Genomic DNA, 22486 nt, shown 5'->3' with positions numbered 1-22486 from the left:
ATTGTTTTGCTAATATTGCAATTACTCTTAACTGGTATTCCTTTTTCCCATTGCCTGTTATCCAATCTACCCCTACACTACTTCCAGAGCTCTATTTATACAGGCTATCATAGAGGTGATATATCCTATACCCACTGGATATTTTTCAACAGGAGGTAGGCTTGGTCGATTAATGCCCAAGTTTCTCAGTCTAACAGATAAGGCCCCATGAGCTGGTGGATTTAACTTTCTAGGCGCAAGACCATGACTCTCACCTTATACTCTCATGTAGTCTACGCTCCAGCCATGCCTGACTGCTTGTCAGTGAGTTTAAGTGACTCCCAAGGTTAGAAGGTTACAAGGATATTCTGAGAGGTTAAGTGACATTTCCAAGGATACTCCCTGACTCCTAAGCCTGCACTGTTTCCACCCATCCATTCTGCTGCAGCTCTCGAGAGCTGTCCTTGTACCAAGCGTGTGTATTCACATCGTCTCTGCCACTTGACTGAGCTTTTGAGGACATCTTGTCTCATTCATCTCTGAATTATCTGCACCCGGTACTAAGTAGGGGTAACAACATGAGAATTATTGCATGCTTGATGAAACTGGCTAGTCATGTACACGTAGTCATACATGCACTTGTTTCTACATTAATAAGACACCGACTTCTAGTGGGTTAATCAAACAAACTAAATACTCTTCCTGCTAAGCACTCACGTAATGCCTTAGCTGTTAATGAGAAATACTCACGGCGGAATTCTAAAGGAAGCGCAACTCAGATGAGGATGTCTGCTGCTGAGGGGGGTTTTAGCCCCCACACAGAGAGCGTGGACTCTCGCCTCTCTATTTGTAAGATCATTATGGAAAGATGACAGGTAACGTGTTAGAGTCAAAATTTCAGCAAAATAGGAAGAGTTCTACTGCCCTGTTTCTTGCTTTTGATCTCACATGTTAACAAAAGATCATAACACTGTGTGTGTGTGCAGTCAACACAGTTTTGTGACGTGTATTTCATATTATTAGATTTTTACTACAACCCAATGAGAAAGATGAGAGAGTTTATTTCTCCCAAACTACTGATGAAGAGCCCGAGGTTCAGGGAGGTTAAACAAGGGGTAGTGGAGGTGGTTAGTGCAGAAGAAAAAAAAAAAGAGGTGAAAGCTCTGTATAGATATCAAAGTGACATTGACAAAAGACCACCAGAATAAATTAGCACTCCCATCCTGACTGACTCATTCGGCAGGAACAAATTCACGGGGCAGGTAGAAAAGAGAGCAGGAGGGTCATGGTACACTTTATCAAGAAATGACTACCAGAACCTCTTTTTTAAAAGACAGACACATCAAACCAACAATAGAGCAATACAGGCATACCTCAGAGTTATTGCGAGTTCGGTTCCAGACCACCTCAGTAAATGTCACAATAAAACAAGTCACACAATTTTTTTTAATTCCCTGGTGTATATAAAGTTTTACACTGTATATAGTCTATTACGTGTGCAATAACATTATGTCTAATAAAAAACAAGGTACATACCTTAATTTAAAAACACTTTATTGCCAAATAATGCCAAAGCAGGGTTGATGCAAACCTTCAATTTTTAAAAAACGCAGTGTCTGTGAAGCACATAAAGCAAAGTGCAATAAAGCGAGGTACGCCTGTAGCTCTTTTACTTTTAAAAGTCCCGTACCTCGTAAGTAATAAGGCCTAGAACGTGTCCCAGGTTTTCTGACTCCAAACTTGTGAAATCCTAAAATGATTTCTAGATTGTACACTTCCCTTCTGGCCCTGAAAAGAGATGCGTGGTTTAAATACCCCCAAAGGCGTTCCCAAAACCCCAAGGACTTGGGCACACCATGCAAGCTCAAGGATCAAAGGGGACCAGACATGTGTAGTGTTTATTTTCTTCTGTATTTTTTCCCAATCTCTCTTTCTCTTTTTGTCTCATGCTAGTCAGTAATTCAAACCAAAGAAAAACATAAATGGTACCTCAGTATGAAGTCCTGGGGGACTTAGGTGATGTATATTCTCTTTCTTCAGCAATACTTGCTGTAAAGCTACTGAAGGTAATATTTAGAGGAAATGGATATTTTGCCACAATCTCACCTCTTAATCCTTAGAGCATTTCCTAGATATCTATCAGCGGTTCATAGAGACTTTAACACTTTATGAGCAATATGTTCACTTCCTTTTACAATGGCAAGGAAAAAAAAATAAAAATAAACTCTCATTGGAGAAGTCTGCAGTGTCTCCCCAAATGAAATTGGGTGATAAACCAAATAAAATAGGCACCAAAAAATGGAAGTATGTTTTCATTTGTTTTCACTCGCTCTGCTCCAAATCTGTATGCTGGGAAGATTTATTTAGTTGAGTCTTTCCTGAACAAAAGAAACTGCAGTGCAGTTTTCATCAACCCATGTCAAAGATGTTAACTGAAGGTGATGATTATTGTTTCCAAGTATTAGTGGGGGAAGCAGGGAGAGATACAAAAGTATAATACTGTTTGTACCTGAAAACTAAAAGGGTTTCTGCAAAGCCCACTGGAAGAGGTTATACTGTTTCAATTCTTTGTAACTCCCAGACTTGACATTTATATTTTTAAGAGTTGATTTTATAGGAAATCAAAATAGAGGAATTTGCAACTTTTGGTACCGAATAAAAACCTTAAGCTCAGGAATAATACTTTAAATGTGTATGCTTCCAAGTTTAAGGGGACTTGATAATCGTACTTTGAAAGGATGCTGATTTAATACAGATTTTTTTTCACCACAAACTGAAGTCATTTATATAGTTCTGTGTTGGTTCTTTTTTTTTTTTAAATGTCTGCACACCATCTGTGTGATATAATTTTTTAATCAACTCACTTCTTTAAAAACATAAATATTTGTTTTAAAGGGGAATTTTATATCCATACCTAAAAATAAGAAAATTACTTTCACTCTCCATAAATACAAGGAAAACTTAGAGATAAAATGAATGGATGCAAAACAACATTCTTACTTTCTAACAAGGCACTTGGGGTCTGCTTAAGGCTCTGAGCCTGAGGCCAGCATTCTGCTGGTTAGAGAGATCACCACTGGCAGGGAACTGAAATGTTCTCTTTTAATGTACTCAGAGGATTAAAAGAGAATTGGAAAGCAAGTAACTCTCCCGCCATGTGATTCCATGGTGTTTATTTTTTCATGTTTGTGTCCCATCAGAGATCACCACGGCGGTGCACCACCTGCACTATGACAAATGCTGGGGTCTCCTAACAAGTTTGGGCTGGACAGTCAAAGGTGGAATTCCTTTCCAAGTCTCACATACTTTAACTGAGGAATGCATTTCTGCATCACCTGCATTTCTGAACGGCTGTGAGGGTTAAATGGGATAACATTCTATAAAAACACCAGTACCTGCTGGTTGCCCACTTAATTCTAGTTACCACCAACCCTCACCGAATTTTGTCCTTTCATTCTATTCTACAAACATGAAGTCTCCATCTTTTCCAAACACCTGTCCTCACTCTTTGCCTATCCTACCTTCTTACAGAAATCTTTAACCTGTGGCATTCACCCCTCATTTTTGCTCCAACACTGTGATGCTTTCTGAGGAAATCACATCCAACATTCTGACAGACTCTACAAGTATATCTGCCTGTTCTATTGAAAGCTATATTGGCAAAATAGGTAGACAGATAAATGAAAAAAAAATACCAATAATAAAATACAGATTAACCACACCTGGGTAGGGGAAAGTGGAAAGATTTTGAGAGCAATAAGATTCTGTTCATAAATGAGACTTTGAAATCATATCATTTGAGTGTAAGGTCTGGGGGAAAGATAAGTTCCTCTTCTTAAGGCAAAAACAACTTTAAAGTCCCATTAGGTTCTTTTAAAAAGCCTTCTTGAACATCAAATATCTTTTCCAAACACTTCATTGATTTAAGTGTAAATTAATCAGAAATGCATGGATTTCATCTCCTTTAGAGTACACGTGGATTGGTACATCCAGATGCAAAATGCCTTTCCTGTTTTCTGTCACTTCACAATTTGAACAGGTGCTTTAGGCGCTCAAGACTGACAGAAAAGTGCTAAGCCTTGCCCTTGATGCTTGTGAAGCATGAGAAGTGGTGATGTTTCTTTGGTCCTCTCTGTGAATACTAGAGGAACATACTTTCTTAGAATTTCTGACAGAGGAGATGTAATTAATAAGCAGTGCGACCTTGGCAATCTTTATTGTAGCATGGCACAGCAGAAAAAGCCAAATGTGTTCAAAGATCTCCGATTGGTTTCCCGGATTCAACTCTGACTAGATGTTTCCGGTCTCCTCATCTGAAAAATGGGGGTTCTGGACAGGATCGATTTATCTTGCAGTTTGCTATGGGGTAGATATGAGATGATAAATCAACAAAAATATATGGAGCATCACTTCTGTGCTACTGGCGATTCAAAGATAAATGAACAGAATACTTCCCTCTGGTCTTCAAGGAAACATCTAGCTCTGGAGGAAGAAAACACTCTGGGAATCTGTTTTAGGGGTGACATGCATGAGAGTCTAAAGGCTACAGAGAGACAGTGCACTCTGCCTGAGGGCTCCCTTTCTTCCTGAATGGAAACTCGCTTTGTAAACACTCAGGTATCATATTATGAAGCACTAAGGAGCAGATGGATCCATATTAATACTCAGTGTCATTATAATTATTATCACTGCTAGTATTAACTACTACTATTATGCAAATCACCATTTCGGATCTGAATTGTTTCCTGATGGTCCCTCTTAATTGTGTCAGTTGGATGAATTTTTTTTTTTCCAGTTGTTCAGCCTTTTAGTCTATCTTCACTGTTTTATTTCTGCTCTAGGAGATTGAGTTTCCTGGTTTTGTTTCTTTTCACTTTGTTTTGTGATCCTTTTTCTCCCTCTCTCTTTTCCAGTGAAATCTGTTATCCTCATCGAGCTCCCCACACCAATCTGCTGGGCCATCTGATTTTTCTAACTCCAAATCTGGGTCTATTTCTAGCCAACTGTTAACAATAATCCCATAGTTATCTTTGCAGTCATATTCACTTGTTTATTATCTTAAATAATACAATTCCTGAACATCAACTATGCATTAGGCTTTGGGCTAGGTTGAGGATACACAGATATGGATAATATAGTCTCTGATTTTCAAGGAGTTCAGAATCAATCTAGTGAGGGTGGCAGGCAAATAAGCATAAAATGACAGGCCAGTGTGTTCAGCCTCATACTGCAAATATATGCAAGGAGCAGCAGAGGTATGTAAGTGGGGACTTGAGGGAAGACGTAAGAGTATAAGTGATACCTGTGCCCCATCTGGGAAGATAAGATGGCCACTACTCACGGAGAGGTATCCTAAGAGAGGAAGAATGCCACTTCTCTATGCTCAGGGTCTGTTCAACAAGCAGATGCTAATTGCATCCCCAGAGTACAGAGCCAAGCCTAGTGACATTTCCAAGGAGTGTCTCCGGGGGGGCTTAAGCTCCTCTACAATTACCAGCAGCACCATAACAATGCATTTCCAAAAAGACATACAATCTATCTAGAAAAACAATGTTCTTGCTATGCAAATTCAGGTTCTAGGCAAGACCCCAGAGGAGTCAGACTCTCTTATTCAGCCCCAAGCCAGGCATTTCTGTCCAGATTTCTTCCCCTGAGACCTACTCATTTATAAGGCTGGTTAAGCTCTAGTCTCCAAGATCCATGGCTTCAAGATAATTGGATAAATGAAAAATCTCCAGTGGAGTTCCATCGGTAGGGAAATGAGTATGGGGCTGACCTACTGTTTGCAGGGTTCTTCTCCTCTGAAGCCATCAGCTGGCCAAGGACTCACCTATCAAATATTCTGAACATAAGTACAAAACCTAGTGGCCAGTCGTTTTCCCTGTCTGTAAATTCTAACACGCTCCTGATTGAAAACTGATACCAGTGCCCTTTTCACCGGAGAAGTAGGAGAGCTTATCTTCCATAAGGACCTTGACCGTTACCCTTTCCTTTCTCTCATTTATGCTTTGAGATCCCATTATTTCTTCTTTAGGTCATTAAACGCAAAATATTAATCCGTATTTTTTTACCAGATCATAAGACTGAAGCAGGCCTCCTTCTAACATTAGCTGCCTTTAGTGTCTTAGTAATCAAAGTGGAGTGGGGAGGAAGATACAATAAGAGAAAAAAAAAACAATTTTAATTCTCAGGAAGAAATGCAGTTGTGTGTGCAGGGTATAAATTGTTTAGAAGATGATGGTTTGGGGAAAACTGAAGGCTTGTTTGCTTGGAGCTCAGATGTGTGGAAAACAGTGGATGATACCATTTAAAGGGCTGATTGGGGTCTGACTGAATGCCCTATGTAGCCAGGACACAGAATTACACAATTAAGAGGAGCAGCCTAGCTATAGGGATCTCAGAAGAATCTGTGTTCTGGCCGTCTGCTTTTTGTAGGTAGGTATCCATGGGCTCACTTGAGAGGAAACTAACATATATACTAAAAACTAGACATTTTTGTCTTTCATTGCATCCTTTAATCCAACAACCCTGTGAGTTAAACATTCTATAAAGCATACAATAGCTTACACACAAAGGCAGATGAGACTCGGAGAGGTTATCAAACTGGTTAACCATTTAGCTGTCTAATTTACGGAACCAGTACTGTGACTATTGGCCGGATCTCGCTCGATGACCCCAGAAACATCTATATATCTTGCTTTTTCTTTCAGGTGTTACACCTCCTGTGCCCCCAAATAATGGAGTTAACATTTTCAAAGGACCAAGAAATGTGTAGTGTGGCTGTTGCACACAGGACAAAGAGACTGTGTGTGCTATGAAATGATAGTAGAAAGGTGAGCAGAGGTCTAATTGGGACAGAGAGAAGAAAATACATTTCCCTTGATGATTTCTTCATCTGAAAAATTGAGAGGTTATTGTAGAGAATAAAGGAGATAACATATGCCCATCAATCCCTATAGTGCCTAGCAAGATATTAAACATTCAGTAGTAAGAATTCCAACTACAAGCACTGATGCCATTTATTATTACTTTTTATTCCAGAAAAGTGACTATATGCCTTATGTAATTGGGGAGGGGGGGAGTGGGGGTGGCAGGAAACAACCTGATGAAAAATAAGGAGTTCTCTGCTCAGGCACAATGAGATCATTTGGAGGAAGAAAGCCAGAATATCCTTATGCAAAAAGGAAGAGTGAGAAAAAATTCAGCAGGCTCCCTGCATTTGTCTTTCTCTGCTTTCGGAGAATGCAGAAGTCAGGCCTTACATATCTCCATCTGAAATGAGTTGTTTCTGTTTGGGTTTTCTACTGGAAGATACCAGAGAAAGCTTTAGGGTACATCAGAACATATGAGAGCACAATTTTTTTTTTTCTTATGCTATTATCTTCCTCTGCTTCCAAAATAATTCTCACTCCAAAAATCCACAGCACACAAGATCTGCTTTGAAGGAGCCTCTGGGGCTACATTAATGAGACAAACTGCAGGGTACTGAAATAATTCAACCAAGACAAGACGTATTATTAGACCGAGCAGATACTAGATGAAGAGAGTAAATGTAATCTCACCAGAAAATGTAAGTAGACCTTTTCTAGACTGCATTAATTTGGGTCTAAACTATGTTTTTTGTTGTTGTGTTTGTTTGTTTTTTCCCCAGTCTTCTGACTTCATATCTGGAAGACTAATCAGGTTATTAGCTTAATGATTTTTCCCAGAGCCATATTTCAGGGACAAGTGACAACCTGATATATATCCTTTAAAGACCAATGACCTGGGATCTGGTCTTGGCTTTTTCCAAGAGTTTGCTTATGTAATTTTAGGCTCAGGAGTCAAAAGCATTCCCCATTTTTTTTTCCTAGAAAATGAAGAGGTTGAACTAGAAAAATCTCTAAGGGCCCTTTTGGCTCTAAAAGCTTGTAACTCTCTAAAATTGAGGAAATATTGTATCTTCTTCTCACCTCACAAGATTATTGCAAGGATCAGATAAGAGAGCTGATATGCTTGGAAATATACGAAGGGCTATGCAGATCTAAATAGTAATAGCAGAAGTGTGCCTTAGCCTTGGACTCCTGAGCTGAGGAGCTCAGCGGGACCTTGGATACCATTTGGTTTCATTATTCTCAAATGGTCTCCAGAATGATGTTTGTTATGCTGAATCAGAATCACCGTGTTTGCTTTTTGAAAATATACATTCTCCTTGGAGACTTTGATTTAGTTGGTTAACCATGGAATCTGGGATCTATAGTTTCAAAACCACATGCAGTTAAGGATTCTGATTCTTCTCAGGAACACATAATGTTTAGTCCATCTTGTATTGCAGTGTATGAGTCCCTTCTGTAGTGAGGTCATACATTGTTTTGAAAGTAGGTTATAATAGTTACTTACCAGTATTTCAATATTGAAAGGTAGTACTAGATTATATTTAATGTTAGAAATCCTCGGTTTGAATTGCACTCTTCGACTTAATAACTGCATAACCTTGAGAAAATCACTTAACTTCTCTGAGCCTCAGTTTTCTCACTTTAAACGATATCAACAATATCCTGTCAATTTACAGTGCCTTAATAATTAAAGAGAGACTGTATGTAAAAGAGCTAGTGGAGCGTGCTATAATGTTAGCTCATCTTCTTTACCTACCCTGTAAAATATCGTAGCTATAAGGGCATTGGTAAAACACAATGCTGCATAATAATCATATTATTAGTAAATAAAATCTCGAGTTGCACAACATGTGTTTAGACATCCTACCATCTGAACAGATGCCAATGCACAAGTTTGTTTACAGGTGTCTGCTTCTTTCTCAGAGACTAAGTGTTGAGTGCATGGTGTTTGGGTGAGTAAAACTACCTTCTGTTATTGTTAGCTTGTTTTAAAATTTAGGGAGATATGCCCAAATGTATGTCTTGTAGGAATTTTGCCTTAGTATTTATCTATATTTATTCACACACAGTGTTTGCAAAAGCAAGTACATTTTTCTTCTCCAAATATTCTCCCCCGTTTCCTACCATTCTAAGTCTCTTGAGCAAAGCCACTATTTACAATAGAGTTGTTTTCACGACACATTTATGAAAATACAGATCCCAATCACAGTTTCCCTCTGGACTACCAAAGAGAATTTGAAACCCTGTTAGTGGATGCAAGGTGAAAGGTGGGTTCAACTGTATATCAAAAATTGTATCTGCGGAACTGAAATTGTTTTATAAACCTCAATTAGGCCTCATACCACCCCCCTGAGGCAAGAAAGAAGTATTATGCACTTGTATGGAGACACACACTGAAAACCCATGGAGACGTTAATCAATTTGCAATCAAATGTCTTATAGCTGGGCTGCAGTGAGTTAGGAACAAAATGAATTTCTTCCTAGGGAGCAGCTTACCTTCTTTTATTTGCCTGATTATTAGAGTGTATGAAACTTTGGAAAATTATGAATGTTCAAAAGAAACCCCTGAGAAAGGATTAGCATTTGTTTCCCAGTTTAGTAAATGAGTGATTTGTTTTTCATGCAAAAGCAAAGCACCTCTTTTGTTTTGCCATACACTTCGGTGGAAATGACCCCTTTGAGGAAGGAGGAAAAGAAAAGCAAAGAAATTCAGGAATTAGGACAGCGATTGGTAGAACATTTCTTATCCTTTCTTCTCTACATCTCCCTCTACACAGCAACCTATGCAGCTGTTGCACGCTAGAGGGCGCATGAGGTGGAAGAAAAAAGCCTCGACATCCCTTCAGCTAGGACAGTTGCCCGTGGAGGCGGGAGACGGCCACCTAAAAGCAGCGATCTCTTTATCCGCAAGGCAGCATAACTTCGGTAAACGAACAAACAAAAAATCTTTAGACAGTATTATGCAGCTTTGACAAATAAAGAAATTCTGTGCATATTCTCAGTAATGTAATTTCCTTGCATCTTCTTGGAACATTTGTCCAGTGCATGTATAGCAGTCTCTAGTAACCAACTTGATGACAACTAATCAGAACTATAAACCCCGTTTTAGGCATAATAAGAGACGCTGGTGTGCCTTCCCTACCCCCATATATTTGTATTCATGTGTAATGATACATTAGTATAAGTGTGCAAATTTCAAATGATCGTAATCTTCTAAGTCTGATTTAAGATCAGTTAAATTTAATTAATATGTTTTAATGTTGATGCAATCTGATATACCAAATTAGTAGTACTTGCGGGGGGGTGGGCGGGTTTGGGAGAAAAAGCTCCCTTCCGTTGCTCTTTCTTCTTTTTTTTTTTTTTTTTTTTTTTTTTTTTTTTTTTTTTGCAGTACGCGGGCCTCTAACTGTTGTGGCCTCTCCCATTATGGAGCACAGGCTCTGGACGCACAGGCTCAGCGTCCATGGCTCACGGGCCTACTCGCTCCGCGGCATGTGGGATCTTCCCGGACCCGGGCATGAACCCATGTCCCCTGCATCGGCAGGCGGACTCTCAACCACTGCGCCACCAGGGAAGCCCTCTTTCTTCTTTTTAAAGCACAATGTGAACTATTTTTATTTTTTTCCTCTTCATGGCTCCCACGTTAAACAAGAGGGGTCTGGAATCTTAACCTAGCTGCTGTTCTCTTTCAGGAAAACCAAAAACCAAAACCTACAACCAAACAACAAATGAAAATGTGTGTAGTCCACCACACCTGGGCTGGCTTATTTGATAGCTTTGTACCAGTCCCCTTAAATCTATCTGCTGCCCCGCCCCCCCACCCACCCCCATTCAGTTTCTGTTTAGAAGCTGAATTGGAGCTTATCTCTTTTCTAGCACCTGGGAAGATGAGAGATAATGCCATTTTGAAAAAACTTCTCCAAAATGCTCTCAGCACAGATGTGGTTTTCAGAAAGTGTTTACACCTCCATTTACTGAAAATATAATGGCAAGCTCAAGATTAGTAATTACAGTCAATATTAAGAGATCCAGGTCTAATTTCAGGGACCGCTAAAAGCAGCTGCCAAGAAATGTAGAGCATCACAACTCTAAACAGAGAGTCCAGTGATGATTGTACCCCAAGAATCCATAACCATTTCTAAAGAAGTCAGTTTAATTTCTCAAATCCTGTAATAAACGCTGGTGAAGCAATAAGCACATGATAAATTTAGTGTGCATACACTTTTCTTTGTCTTTATTTTACTTTATTTATTTTGTTTAGGATAGTATTCAGCCTTAGAATATTCCAGTACAAAAACAATAGGTAGTCATATAATACCATACTTTACTTTTATTCTTCTCATCTTTTGATAGATCACCTGAGAAAAGAATAGCCTAAGGCAGTGGTTCTCAAACTTTAGCAAGTCACAGAATGTCCCAGAGTATTTGTTAAAAGGCAGATTTCTGAGCCCCACCCAGATGCAGGGCAGGAAACTTTGCATTTCTAACAAGTTCCCTGAAGATCGGGAGGTACCAGAGATCACAGTTTGAGAACCACTATAATTGCTCACATTCTCTTAACTTGAGCACCATCATGTCTTTTCATGATTTTGGTAAAGAAGCTGGTTTAAAACAAACCCTTAAACTTAAAAAAAATAAAACCCACACTTTTCTAAATTTATTTAAACATTTAAATTTCTAAAAACAGCTTTCCTAATCTTTCCATTCTTATGACTTAGGCTCCAATATTGAAAGTCAAACTGAAATTTCAAAGTTTTCTTTTTTTTGCCTAATGACACAGTTGTTACATACTTCTATATTAAATATATAAAAAGTGTGTTTCTCAGGAAATTACTGAGAATAAAATATGCACCCCCTCCAAAAACAAAAAAGACATGGTCATTTTCAGATTTTTCATTGGAATTCCATAAGCTGAAATATGAGAAAAAGTTCCTGAATTCCTAGAAAATATTACATACTTACTGGTGTTATGTTTTTGCCTTCTTCATATTCACATTCTTCAAGTTTTTATTTTAAAACTTATTTTGAAATACCCTTGGCAGGTATCACATTATAAAATCCCTTCATTCATGGAATCCACACTCCTCAACCTTACCTTTAAGATGTATTCCGTGAGTAAATGAATTAATTAATTAATCTAAATATTAATCTAAATTTAGAAGCAGGAACTGCCCTGGCAGTCCAACCTTAAGACTCTGCCCTTCCACTGCAGGGGACTTGAGTTCAATCCCTGGTCGGGGAACTAAAATCCCTCATGCTGCGTGGTGTGGCCAAAAAAAACAAAACAAAACAAAATTAAAAGCCATCCAATAAAACTGAAAGTTCTCAGTAACAATACCATGGTAAACACATTTTTTTAAGTTAGTTTATTTTAGTTTTTTATTGTGTGCTGAAGAAGGAAAAGATGAAAAGTTTGAATTTTATCACAGGGAGTAATAGATAAGTTCCATTCTGCCATTTCCTGCCCCAACTGTAGAAGTTGGAGTCTTCCTAGCTCTCCTTCCCCCTTCCAGGGCTCTGATTCCTATAAGCCATCTGATTCCTCACCCTTCAACTAACCAGTCACTTGGTTTACTCTCTTCCTTGCTGAAAATTAGAAGAAAAGTTCCACTCCTAGTGAAAAAGGAAAGTGTCTTTTACTACATGGAGTCACTCTCCATCTCATTCTACTGCAGAGACTCCTCTGCAAAATAGTCTGCCTGTCATCAAAATGCAGGCTGGAGACATCCTGCCTCTCATCCCACTGTAGCATCAATCAGCCAAGGTTATGGTTATTCTGAATGCAATCTTCTCTCTCACCGACCCCTAACCCTCACTCCTTCTCTGATTATACTCCTGCCCTATCAGATAACTCCTCACCCTTCCTCCCCTGAAATATTCCACAACACATGCAATTTTAGCGGCCACCCTAAAAAGCCTGTGTAACAGTCCTCTTCCTACTGGAAGGCTATAACCCTGGAGAGGATGTTGAAAGAAGACTATCTTAAGGATTTAGGCTCTCACCATTGTAACATTACACTGCATCCTATTAAGGGGGTAGAATTGTTGAAGAGGCAAATGCCTTGTCTTTCAGCATCCCTGATTATTTTAGAAATATCCTTATAGCTCTTTTTAACATTATCCTAATCCTCTTTCATACTACTTAATGATCCAGGCCTCTCCCAAGAATTAGGAGAAAATTAGCAGGAAATTCCTACTGCAGTGCTTTGAGCAGAGTTTAACAATGTAGAGAGAGAGGGCTACCTTGAATTCTAGATGGCCAAAATTCAGCTAGGACAGTGTATGCAACTGCTCAGAGAATAAATGTGGCTAAGGTGAGTCAAAACAAACTCATTCTAACCCAAGGTAACTCAAGCCATTGGATTCTGACTCTCTTCACTTTGTCATCAAAATAGTTTTATTTTTCCTTTAGGAAAATGAGATTTGAGGATAGTGTCTAGCTCTACCACTCTAGCTTTCTTTTGAGGTGAGTTTGTTACTTGTAACAATTCCCAGGCTTCAGTAACACATAAACTTTTCTTTAGTTCTCATAGATGTAAGAAGGTACCCCAAGGAAAGGTTTAGCATTTGTTCAAAGTGAAAATGAATGTCTGAAAATTAAGCACAGCCCAAGGTGTGATCTATTTCACTTGGTTCACTTGGGACTGCCTGGTCCAACAGCAGTTAAAATTTGATTGAGGCGTGACTGCTGTTCCTTTTTCCAAGACAGAATTAGCCAATTCCTGAATACCCTGTAAGCAGACAAAATCTGAGCTGGGAACAGTTACTTAGTGACTGCCTTGTGGGAAAATACCTCCTGGTTCTCTTCACCCTCTCTCTGAAATAATTCACTAAGTTTCTTGCCCATATCAGCTAGAATGTGAAACTGACAGATATTAGACCTCTAGTCAATATTGTTTTCAGTATTTCACCAATGGATGGTAGATGCAGCAGACACAAAACAGTCAACTTTGCATAAATATTATAAGCATACTGTGTCTGTTTTCTCATTCTCTTCCCTCTGTCTCATTAATTTGAGTCCGACAGTACAAGCTTTACGGACCTTGTGTCTGGTTCTCCATACCCTTTCTTTTTCCGTTCCGGCTCTGTCCCCAGGTAGTAAAACCCTTCCTCAGAGTTCAGCTTTAGTGCACAGAGAATGGACTAAGTGTCCTGTGGCGGGAAGTTAAACAAACAAACAAGCAAACAAAAGATTGGCTCATCGTATTTTTCACGAATTTTATTAAAAGATGATAATAGTGGCCGCATATTCCTACGTGTTTGCCCCATTGTGAGAAGAAAAGACATCTGGACCTCCTGATTCATGATTCCTCTTCTTGCACTGTCTCTACCCCAGGGTGGCCAATTCTCAAGGTTTGAGTGGAGTCTATTAAAGGACCTGAAAGGGCATCTCGTGGCGGAGGCAGAGGAGCTGCAAGCATGGTGCCTGAGAGGAGATTTGGAGGCAAGGGCACATTGAGAAGACCTAGTAGTCCCTCCCTTTATTTCCCAAGCAAGTTCTGCCTTTTTCACACGGACTTACTACGCACCCCTCGTGGCTGCCCGTCTGTGCTCCCTCATCCCATCGCCCTAAAGCAGTAGAAGCCTGGGGATATGAGGAATGCGCACCACCCACAGGACCACGACGCACGGCCTCTAAAACCACAGCGTCTGAGTAGTAGGCAGCGGCCTTACAAACACTCCACCCGGTCCCCTCGTGGTTCTTGGCATAAAGAGAAGGTAAGCTGCCCACGCGCACCCCTTTGCCCTGTCGCGTCCTCTTGCTCCCAAGAAAAACAGCCCTGGATCACTGGGATTCTTTTCAAGATCTCGCTAGCCTCAGAGCTCAGGGAAGACTCAGAAAGCTCGCGGGTACCTCCTCCGCATCCTTTTATCGTCTGCCAGCCCTCTTATCCTTGAGCCTGGCCCTCCGAGGGCTGCTCTCAGGACACGGAAGGGCGCATCTTCCCGGAGTGGCTCCGGGGCGGAGACGCGCAGGGCGTGCTCGAGAGCGAGGAGCGAAAAGTTGTGCGCCCACTTGGTAGCGGGGGAGAACTAAGGAGCGAGCGCGCCAGAGCGCCGGGGTGGGGTGGGGTGGGGGTGGGGTGGGGGGGCGGGATGCCGGGCGCGGGCGGGGAGGGGGCCCGCTTACATGAATTTCCAAGTGGTAGACCTGCCTCTTCGCTCTGCCCAATGAGATCCGTCAGGGGAGGCACCAGACTCACTTTTCCACATCACTTCACAGTTACATTTGGCAGGCAGGCGGGCTCGCACGCCGGAGCGCTCAGCCCAGAATTCGTGAATCTATTTGGAATCTCCCTGCTTCCTCGAAGCTCATCCCTGTTGCCGGTTTGTGCACGGACAGTAGCGCCCACCCAGCGAAGCCGCACTTTGGGCTGCGGACACTCAGGGCCCGGCGCGCCCGCCCGGCGTCTCCGCACCAAGCCCCGAAGCTCCAAGAGGCATGAACGCGATCCGGAGGCGCCTGCCCAGCGCGCGGGGAACGCTCGGTGTTCACCGCCCTCGGAAGCCGACCTCGAGCCCCTCCAGCCATTTGTGAACTAAGAGACTTGAAATTCGCCGGCGCGGAGCCCCGCAAGAGTAAGTGGTCCCCCTACGCACCCTCGTTTTACTCCACGCCCCGAGGACCCAGAAGGGACCTTTTCTTTTAGGAATCCCATGCCCCTTCCGACACCTCGCGCGCCTCCTTTCTCTCGGTTGGTGGATGCGGGTTCGCCGCCCGGGTGCGGGGCTGAGCTCTGTCTTCTTTCCTGCTTTGAACAGATGATGGGATCACCTCAGGGTTCTGCCAGACGATTTTTTGCAGCCTGCTCTGACAGTAGATCCTGGGGAGTAGTAGCAAACGGGCTGTGCCCCTCCAGTTTTCCTGAGGGCTCCCTCGCTGTCGCCTGGCGATTTCGCCGCCTCACGACACAGGCAGGCGCTGCTGCAGCCGGGCGCCTTCACTGCGGGGTCCGTGCGGTGAATGGGAAGCACCCGCCGCCGGATGAGAGGCAGGTGCGATCCCGAGCAGAAAGGAGGGGAAGGGGATCGGGGGTGCCCTCTGGCTGATTTGCTGCACCGCCCCACCCCCGAGGAGAGGGAGGGTGATCCCCGCGGTCGTGCGGGCCACGACTCAGCTGCGAGAGCCCCAGCGCGAGGCTTTCCCACAAGTGGCTCCTCCAGCCCGGGAGCGCGGTGCCCGCTGCAAACTTGCCGGGCTCCCCAGCCGCCCCGCGGCTCTGCGGACGCGGGGATGCTGCCCCGCATCCAGGCAGGACCCCCAAGCAGTGTGCTCCCCGAGCCCGCGAGACTGCGCTCACAGAGGCCTCCTGAGCTGAGCCAGACACTCCCTCAGACTCCGGCAGAGCCCGGAGCTGCGCTTTCTGACATCTCACTCCTCCCCGTCCGCGAACCCTTGCGGGGCGGGCTGCGCCCCTCGCAGGGCCCGAAGCAAAGCGGGCTCTTGGCCTGGGTTCTGCCAGCGCGTAACAGGTTCATAAGGGACTTGCGCCTGTTCTCTCAGGCTCCAGTCAAGCCAGGGAGCCGGCGAAAACCTGCCGCCGCCAACGATGATGCCAACAGGTATCCATAATTTCCTGCGTCTTTTCCCTCCCCAAGACCAAAGCCTTCCCCATCCAATCTGGCAGAAACCTCAAAGTTTCGTTATCGTGGACCCTTCCGCGCAGGCATAGAGCCGGCTGCACGTCCAGGACTAGCTGTTTGCCTTCCCGAGGCGAAATGGCAGCTGTTTGCTTGGGTTGCTAAATGTAAGATATCAAACAACATTAATTGTTTATTGTTGCAAACGCACATTAGTCAGTGATGGAAAATCAGGCTGGCAGCTGCTCACTTCAGCTCCAGTTAAAGGATAGAGCTTATACTCAAGCAAGGGAGAAACGGTCTTTTCAACTTTACTACCCTTTCCTGAAGATTCCACAAGAGTTTCCTCTTTAAGAGGCATGATCCGACCATCCCTTAGCGCGCCGGAGCTGCTAATCAGATCAGCCGGCTCCTTTCTCTCACCGGCCTCATAGAATTTGTGTGCCGGGAATGGGAACGGGGACGCTGGAGAAGGCATAGGAGCACTGCCCTCTCGAATCGATCCCACAGCGAAGCAGATCGGAGGGATTGGGGACGGTTGGGGCCCTTAGAAAGCGCCTGCCCTCTTTACAGCAATCCTGACAGCCATCTCAATGGTTAACAACCCTCCCTTGGCTGTCACCTCTGGCTTCATTATAGGAGCTTTTCAACTGGAAAACTGTGTGTGGGAAAGAGATATTTATGTAAGATTTGAGAGTGGGATTTTCCATCCATTGAACCTGGCCGCTGTACCTCACTGCATGCAAAATGAGCCCTGTCGTTCATGGCAAACACAACTGAATGTTCTGCCTGGCTTTTGCTTTTCATCAGCTGTGTCCAGTTTTGCAGGGGTTTTATCTAGTGTGTGCGTGTGTATGTGTGTAAGAGAGAAAGAGAGAGAGAGATTCTTTTACCGACAGGTCTGATACCTTTAGAGGATGTTCTCTGAGGGTTACATTTATTTTTTTTTAATCCCTCAAAGGAAGTTCTCCATAATCATCATGTCCCGACATGTTTTTCCACTTCCCTGAGCTCTGTGGCTGAAAGAAATTCTAGGGCTATCCCTCTTTTTAAATAAATAATACTAATAATAATATTCTGTAATTCTGCTTTAGCAGATTTGAAGCTCCCCATCACATAGTCATTTCATGCTGGAGCAGTCGCAGGATTTTAAATCACCTTTGATATTTTTTTTTTTCCTGGACTCTGAAGAGGGCTTGGAGTTGAGAAAATCTGTTCTGAAAACAGAGAAGAGCCTTCCCAGCAACTCAGGGGATTGCTTCATTCAGGGCTGTTCCGCAGCAGTTCATCTTCCTCATTCTGTTCCCCAGCCACCCAAACGGGCGTTAAGGTATCCTGTGACCATCACAAATAAGCCAGATATTTCAGAGACACTGAAATTTGTGCTGCAATGTTGTCATGCAAACTTTTTAATCATTCTCCCCTTCAACCTAGATCTTATATTTCCAGTTATTATTACTATTTAAAAATCAATTCTTCTGCCTTATAATCTATATCTCTTAAAACTCTTAAGACCCCAAATGGATAGATCTCTCTACCCAAGACTCTTAATATATTTTGGCTGCATTTTTGGTGTCCAGGATACATTTCTTGAGCTCTTGAAGGTGTTATGAATTTAGCTGAAGAACAATTTTATAGCAGCCCTGACTGGAATAGCATCTCCATTTGCCTGCTCTACACATATCAACTTGAAAGGGAAGGAAGTCTTTAACGTGAAAACTAACTTTATTTGGGCATCATGCAGAACTCTGGTCAAGACAGTATTCATCTAAAGCAGCCCCTTAGTTTAGCACCGAACACAGTTTAAGTAGCCAATGGCAGTATGCTCTAAGTAAAAAAAAAAAAAGGAATAAAAAAACTAAACAACCTGTAAAACACGCTCAGCAGAATGTAACAGACCACTTGAGAAGGCATTTTGAAAACACTGTTACATAAATATACTCATGGTGCAACATTTCCTTGTAAACTCTGTATAGATTTAAAGTCTGATTGCTCCTGGTTAGCAGGGAGCACCTGATTGTTGGAACAAAGCAAGAAAACTCCACAGAAGGAGGGTATAATGATTCTACTCAAGAAATTGTACCTCAGGTCTTTCCTTTCCAGGTTCCTTTCACTGTTTATTGGCGAGGAAAATGGAACAAGCACATACAGAAAAGTGAGAATCCACACTTCATCAACTGTTCAGAAGTAACCTTATCATTAGAAGTAAACTAATGCTTTAAAGAAAAAAATAATAATCTTCGTATTCTTCTACTCAAGGTGGCACACTTTATGACTTAATCAACATTCCAATCTGAGCAAATTTTCCATGCACGGCCAAAAGCTTTTCATGGGTAAAACGACATTCAGTTTGTATTGCCAACCATTCTTTCTTTCCCCATCAGCAAAGTTCTGTGTTTGACAAATCAAGGAACAAACATAATCAGAATAGCCTTTAAATTATAGATGAAATCTAAGGTCCCAAGACGTTCTTTTGAAAGTATTTTGCTCAATGGTGCTGTTGATAATTTTGTATTTCTTACAATGTTATTCAGAGAAGCAGGAAAAAATGCAGTTTTCTCTTTGTTTTAGCACTGTTGGCATTCACAGCTGAAATGGACCAATTTTGCTTTTTAGTTTAGGAAAAGGCTTCTAACTGTGGCGTATTGTACACCACCTACAGAGTGTAGAATTAAACCAAAGCTGATTCCTTTGCTCTATATTATGTGTTGTACACACACACACACACACACACATGCATGCACACACACACGCACACACACCTCTTCTAGAAAACCTGAAAACGTCCCTAGATAACTAACTCATTTATTGGTTCAAGTAGCAGATTTGTATCATATTCCCTTTGCCATTTCATCAGCTTTAGATTATTTGATTTGCCCTCCTGGCTTCTTGGATTTGTATATTGACTAGTCTTTTAAAGCAAATACATCTGTTTGTGGTGTGGGGAAATTTTTTCCAGAATCTCATAAATGTATATTTGTGAAATAGAATAATATTTTGATGGTTCAAGGCCATCAGCTGATGTAGTGGGGCTTAATTAACCAAAGAGCTATTAGTTTGCTCTCATTCCATTCCCATAGAAAGTTGTTGATGCTGTGATGTGTGCAATATATCTCTGCTGAACTGTTGGTTCTTGCCCCTGGAACCCGCTTCAGATGTAACCAGGAGGAGAAAATTAGTTGAACCTGGCAACTTCAGAAGGTCAGAAAAGAAATAAGTTCAAGGGATGCCATTTAGCTGCTTCTCCCACATGTTGCTGTGAACGAAATCTCCATCACCTCTTCATGGCAAAGCACCGGGGCCAACACAGTTTCCTTTTTCTAATGTCCTAAGCTTTTATTTCCTGCGTTTAAATGTCATGTGCTATTCCCTGTCACAAATATCATCCTCCTTCTTGCTTTTAGAAGTCTTGCTTTTTTGTATAGTTCTATTAGTAGGTAGAAATATATAGCTGTGATTTTCTGTGTCTCTTTGGACAGCATCATAAAAGAATAACCCTTGTATTTAGAGCCTTCAAACAGTTTCCTTCCCTACCCTCCTTGCCAAAGACTACTGCAAATGCTAGAATGATGGTTGGTTGAGGGCAAAGCATAGTTAGTGCTCAGTATACATTGATTTAATGCATTAATGACTGGCAAACACTATGCCTTTTTTTCCCTTTTCTAGTGTATTCTCAGTAAAGGGGAAGGAGGGATGCAATTATATCTAAAGTCCAATATTGTGACAGTCTACCTCAATTTTCTCTACAGAAATTTCATAAATTGTCCCAAGTTTATTCTTAAACACAGCTTTTCCACATGATATGGACATATAAAAATGACCTAATTCAGCTTTGTAAAATTGAGAATGCCTCCAAGACTAAACTTGCATCAAGAATGCTATTAAACTCTTTGTGATGCAAAGTTATATTTTATTGGGAAAAATGCTCTAATTATGGAAGTGTTGCATATATAACTCAGTGTCTGTACCTTTCCCTTGCAGAGAATGTATAAAAAAGTACCCGAGGAAGAGCTTACTTCTTCTTTCCTTCTTTTGCTCCCTCTCTCTCTCTCTTCTTTCTCTCTTTAATATATTGTATTTGAACAGTTCATATCAACCTCATGTGAATTGCAAGTCCGAGTGTGTTAGAAGACTCCTCTATATTGATTTTAATCAGCAGGATACCTGGCCCTCACAAATACACACGGGAAAAAAAAATAGGTTCCATGATAAGGTGCTCGGGGATGTGTTTACTGATACTTTAAGCAAATGGAATGTGTTCCAAAGGAATATTAAACGGAATCTTCTTAATTCTTTCTATGTATATCATTAAGTGAAAATGTTATGCTATATTCATATTCTATTAGCAGTAAGCACCATATTTTCCATGCATTGTTTCTTTCTAGATGAATTCATGCATAAAATATAATTATTTGATTCCTGATGTGACACACACAAGTAACATAAAATAAGTAGATGGGGGAATGATATAAATATCATAAGGGAATGTTTTTCTTTCTTACCTATGCAACCTCATCTCCAAAATTTAATGTAAAAATTACAAGGGCACATTTCATTCTTTATTAGTCCACTGCTGTTTCAGCTTGACAAACAGAATTTAACTTTTCTGTGTCCAGGTATTCCCATCTTTAAAATGGGGATGCTCAGAAATATGAAAAAAATTAATTCATACCTATTTTGATTAGAGTAGTAAAATATACGTGTCTTTGAATTTCACTAAAATATAGTAGCTGAAGATAGTATACTTATTTTAGTATCTGTATAAGCAGTTTGATTTTCAGGAACTATACATTCGGTGTGATATCTCAATATTATTTTTGTCAAATGATTGCTTGCTATCTGTCTACCCATCCATCATCTGTGTCCATATGGAGTTCATGGTAACAGTGCCAGTGGGTGGTTTTTAAGCTATAAAGCCTTTGAAACATGAAAGAATGACAGTAAGGTGCACTTGTAAGGGTGGTTACTACAGAGTATAATCTAATTGGCAGAATCTTGACTTATTAGTCTGGGATACTTGGCTGCATTTCAGTTTCAGTATTACAGACTCTGTAGCCCTGGTTATGTGATATATCTGATTTTAACCATTTCCACATTTCTTAAGCAAGAAAGAAGCGCTGCTAATTTTTAACCATCATCAGTAGTGCTAAAATTTCTTGCAATACATATAAAAATTTTGTTAAATATTTTTGGAAGAAGATACTACCTGAACCCAACCTCTAATTAGGATTATCTTCTCTGAACTCCTGAGAAATGTTTAGATATCACTTTGTCCTCATCTTTGAATTAGTAGGGACTTCCCACGTAGACCGTTCTCATGAGAATGCACTAGATGTTTATGACATGAAATGGAATTTTTCTTGTAGAAGAAAAGACTTTTTCAATGAGTGGTTACAATTTGATTGAAAGTAAGTAGTTCCTGTGTAGATGTGTAATGCTTGCATTTTGCCCTTTCAGGAGAAATGGTGATGGACAATGCCATGTCTCCTGTGGAAAAGAGAGACATGGTTGACCCCGGGGTGGGGGTAGGTTAAAAATACCATCCTTTTGTCTTACTGTATAGCATTGGAACTATATTCAGTATCCTGTGATAAATCATAAAGGAAAAGAATATGAAAAAGAATATATACAGGTATAACTGAATCACTTTGCTATACAGCAGAAATTAACACAACATTATAAGTCAACTATACTTCAATAAAATTTTAAAAAATACTGCCCTGTAGAGGCCTCATAAAACTATTTGAAGTCATTAAGCCTATGTTAGCTGTCGGTAGGGAAAGCTATTTGTAAAATGCCGTTTTATTTATATCCCACTTAGTTCATGCCTTTAAAAAAAAAAAAGAATTGGGAAAAGTTATTTTATTTATTACCTATTTACATAGATCACTAGAATTTTCCCCATCGATGTAATCCAGCAAGAAATTGACATAAAATAGTTTTAAAAAAATCAGTCAAGATTCTCTGTTAAGCAGGTGAAACATTCAATAAATTGTAACTATCATAGCTCCATTGACAAAGAGTTTTACAAGGCTTCTCTCATTTAATTT

Source organism: Delphinapterus leucas, chromosome 20 (genome assembly GCF_059928025.1).
Source record: "Delphinapterus leucas isolate spDelLeu-1000000601 "Yukka" chromosome 20, BTC_Dleu_Yukka2, whole genome shotgun sequence".
Taxonomy (NCBI): domain Eukaryota; kingdom Metazoa; phylum Chordata; class Mammalia; order Artiodactyla; family Monodontidae; genus Delphinapterus; species Delphinapterus leucas.
Note: the sequence above shows the minus strand (reverse complement) of the source record.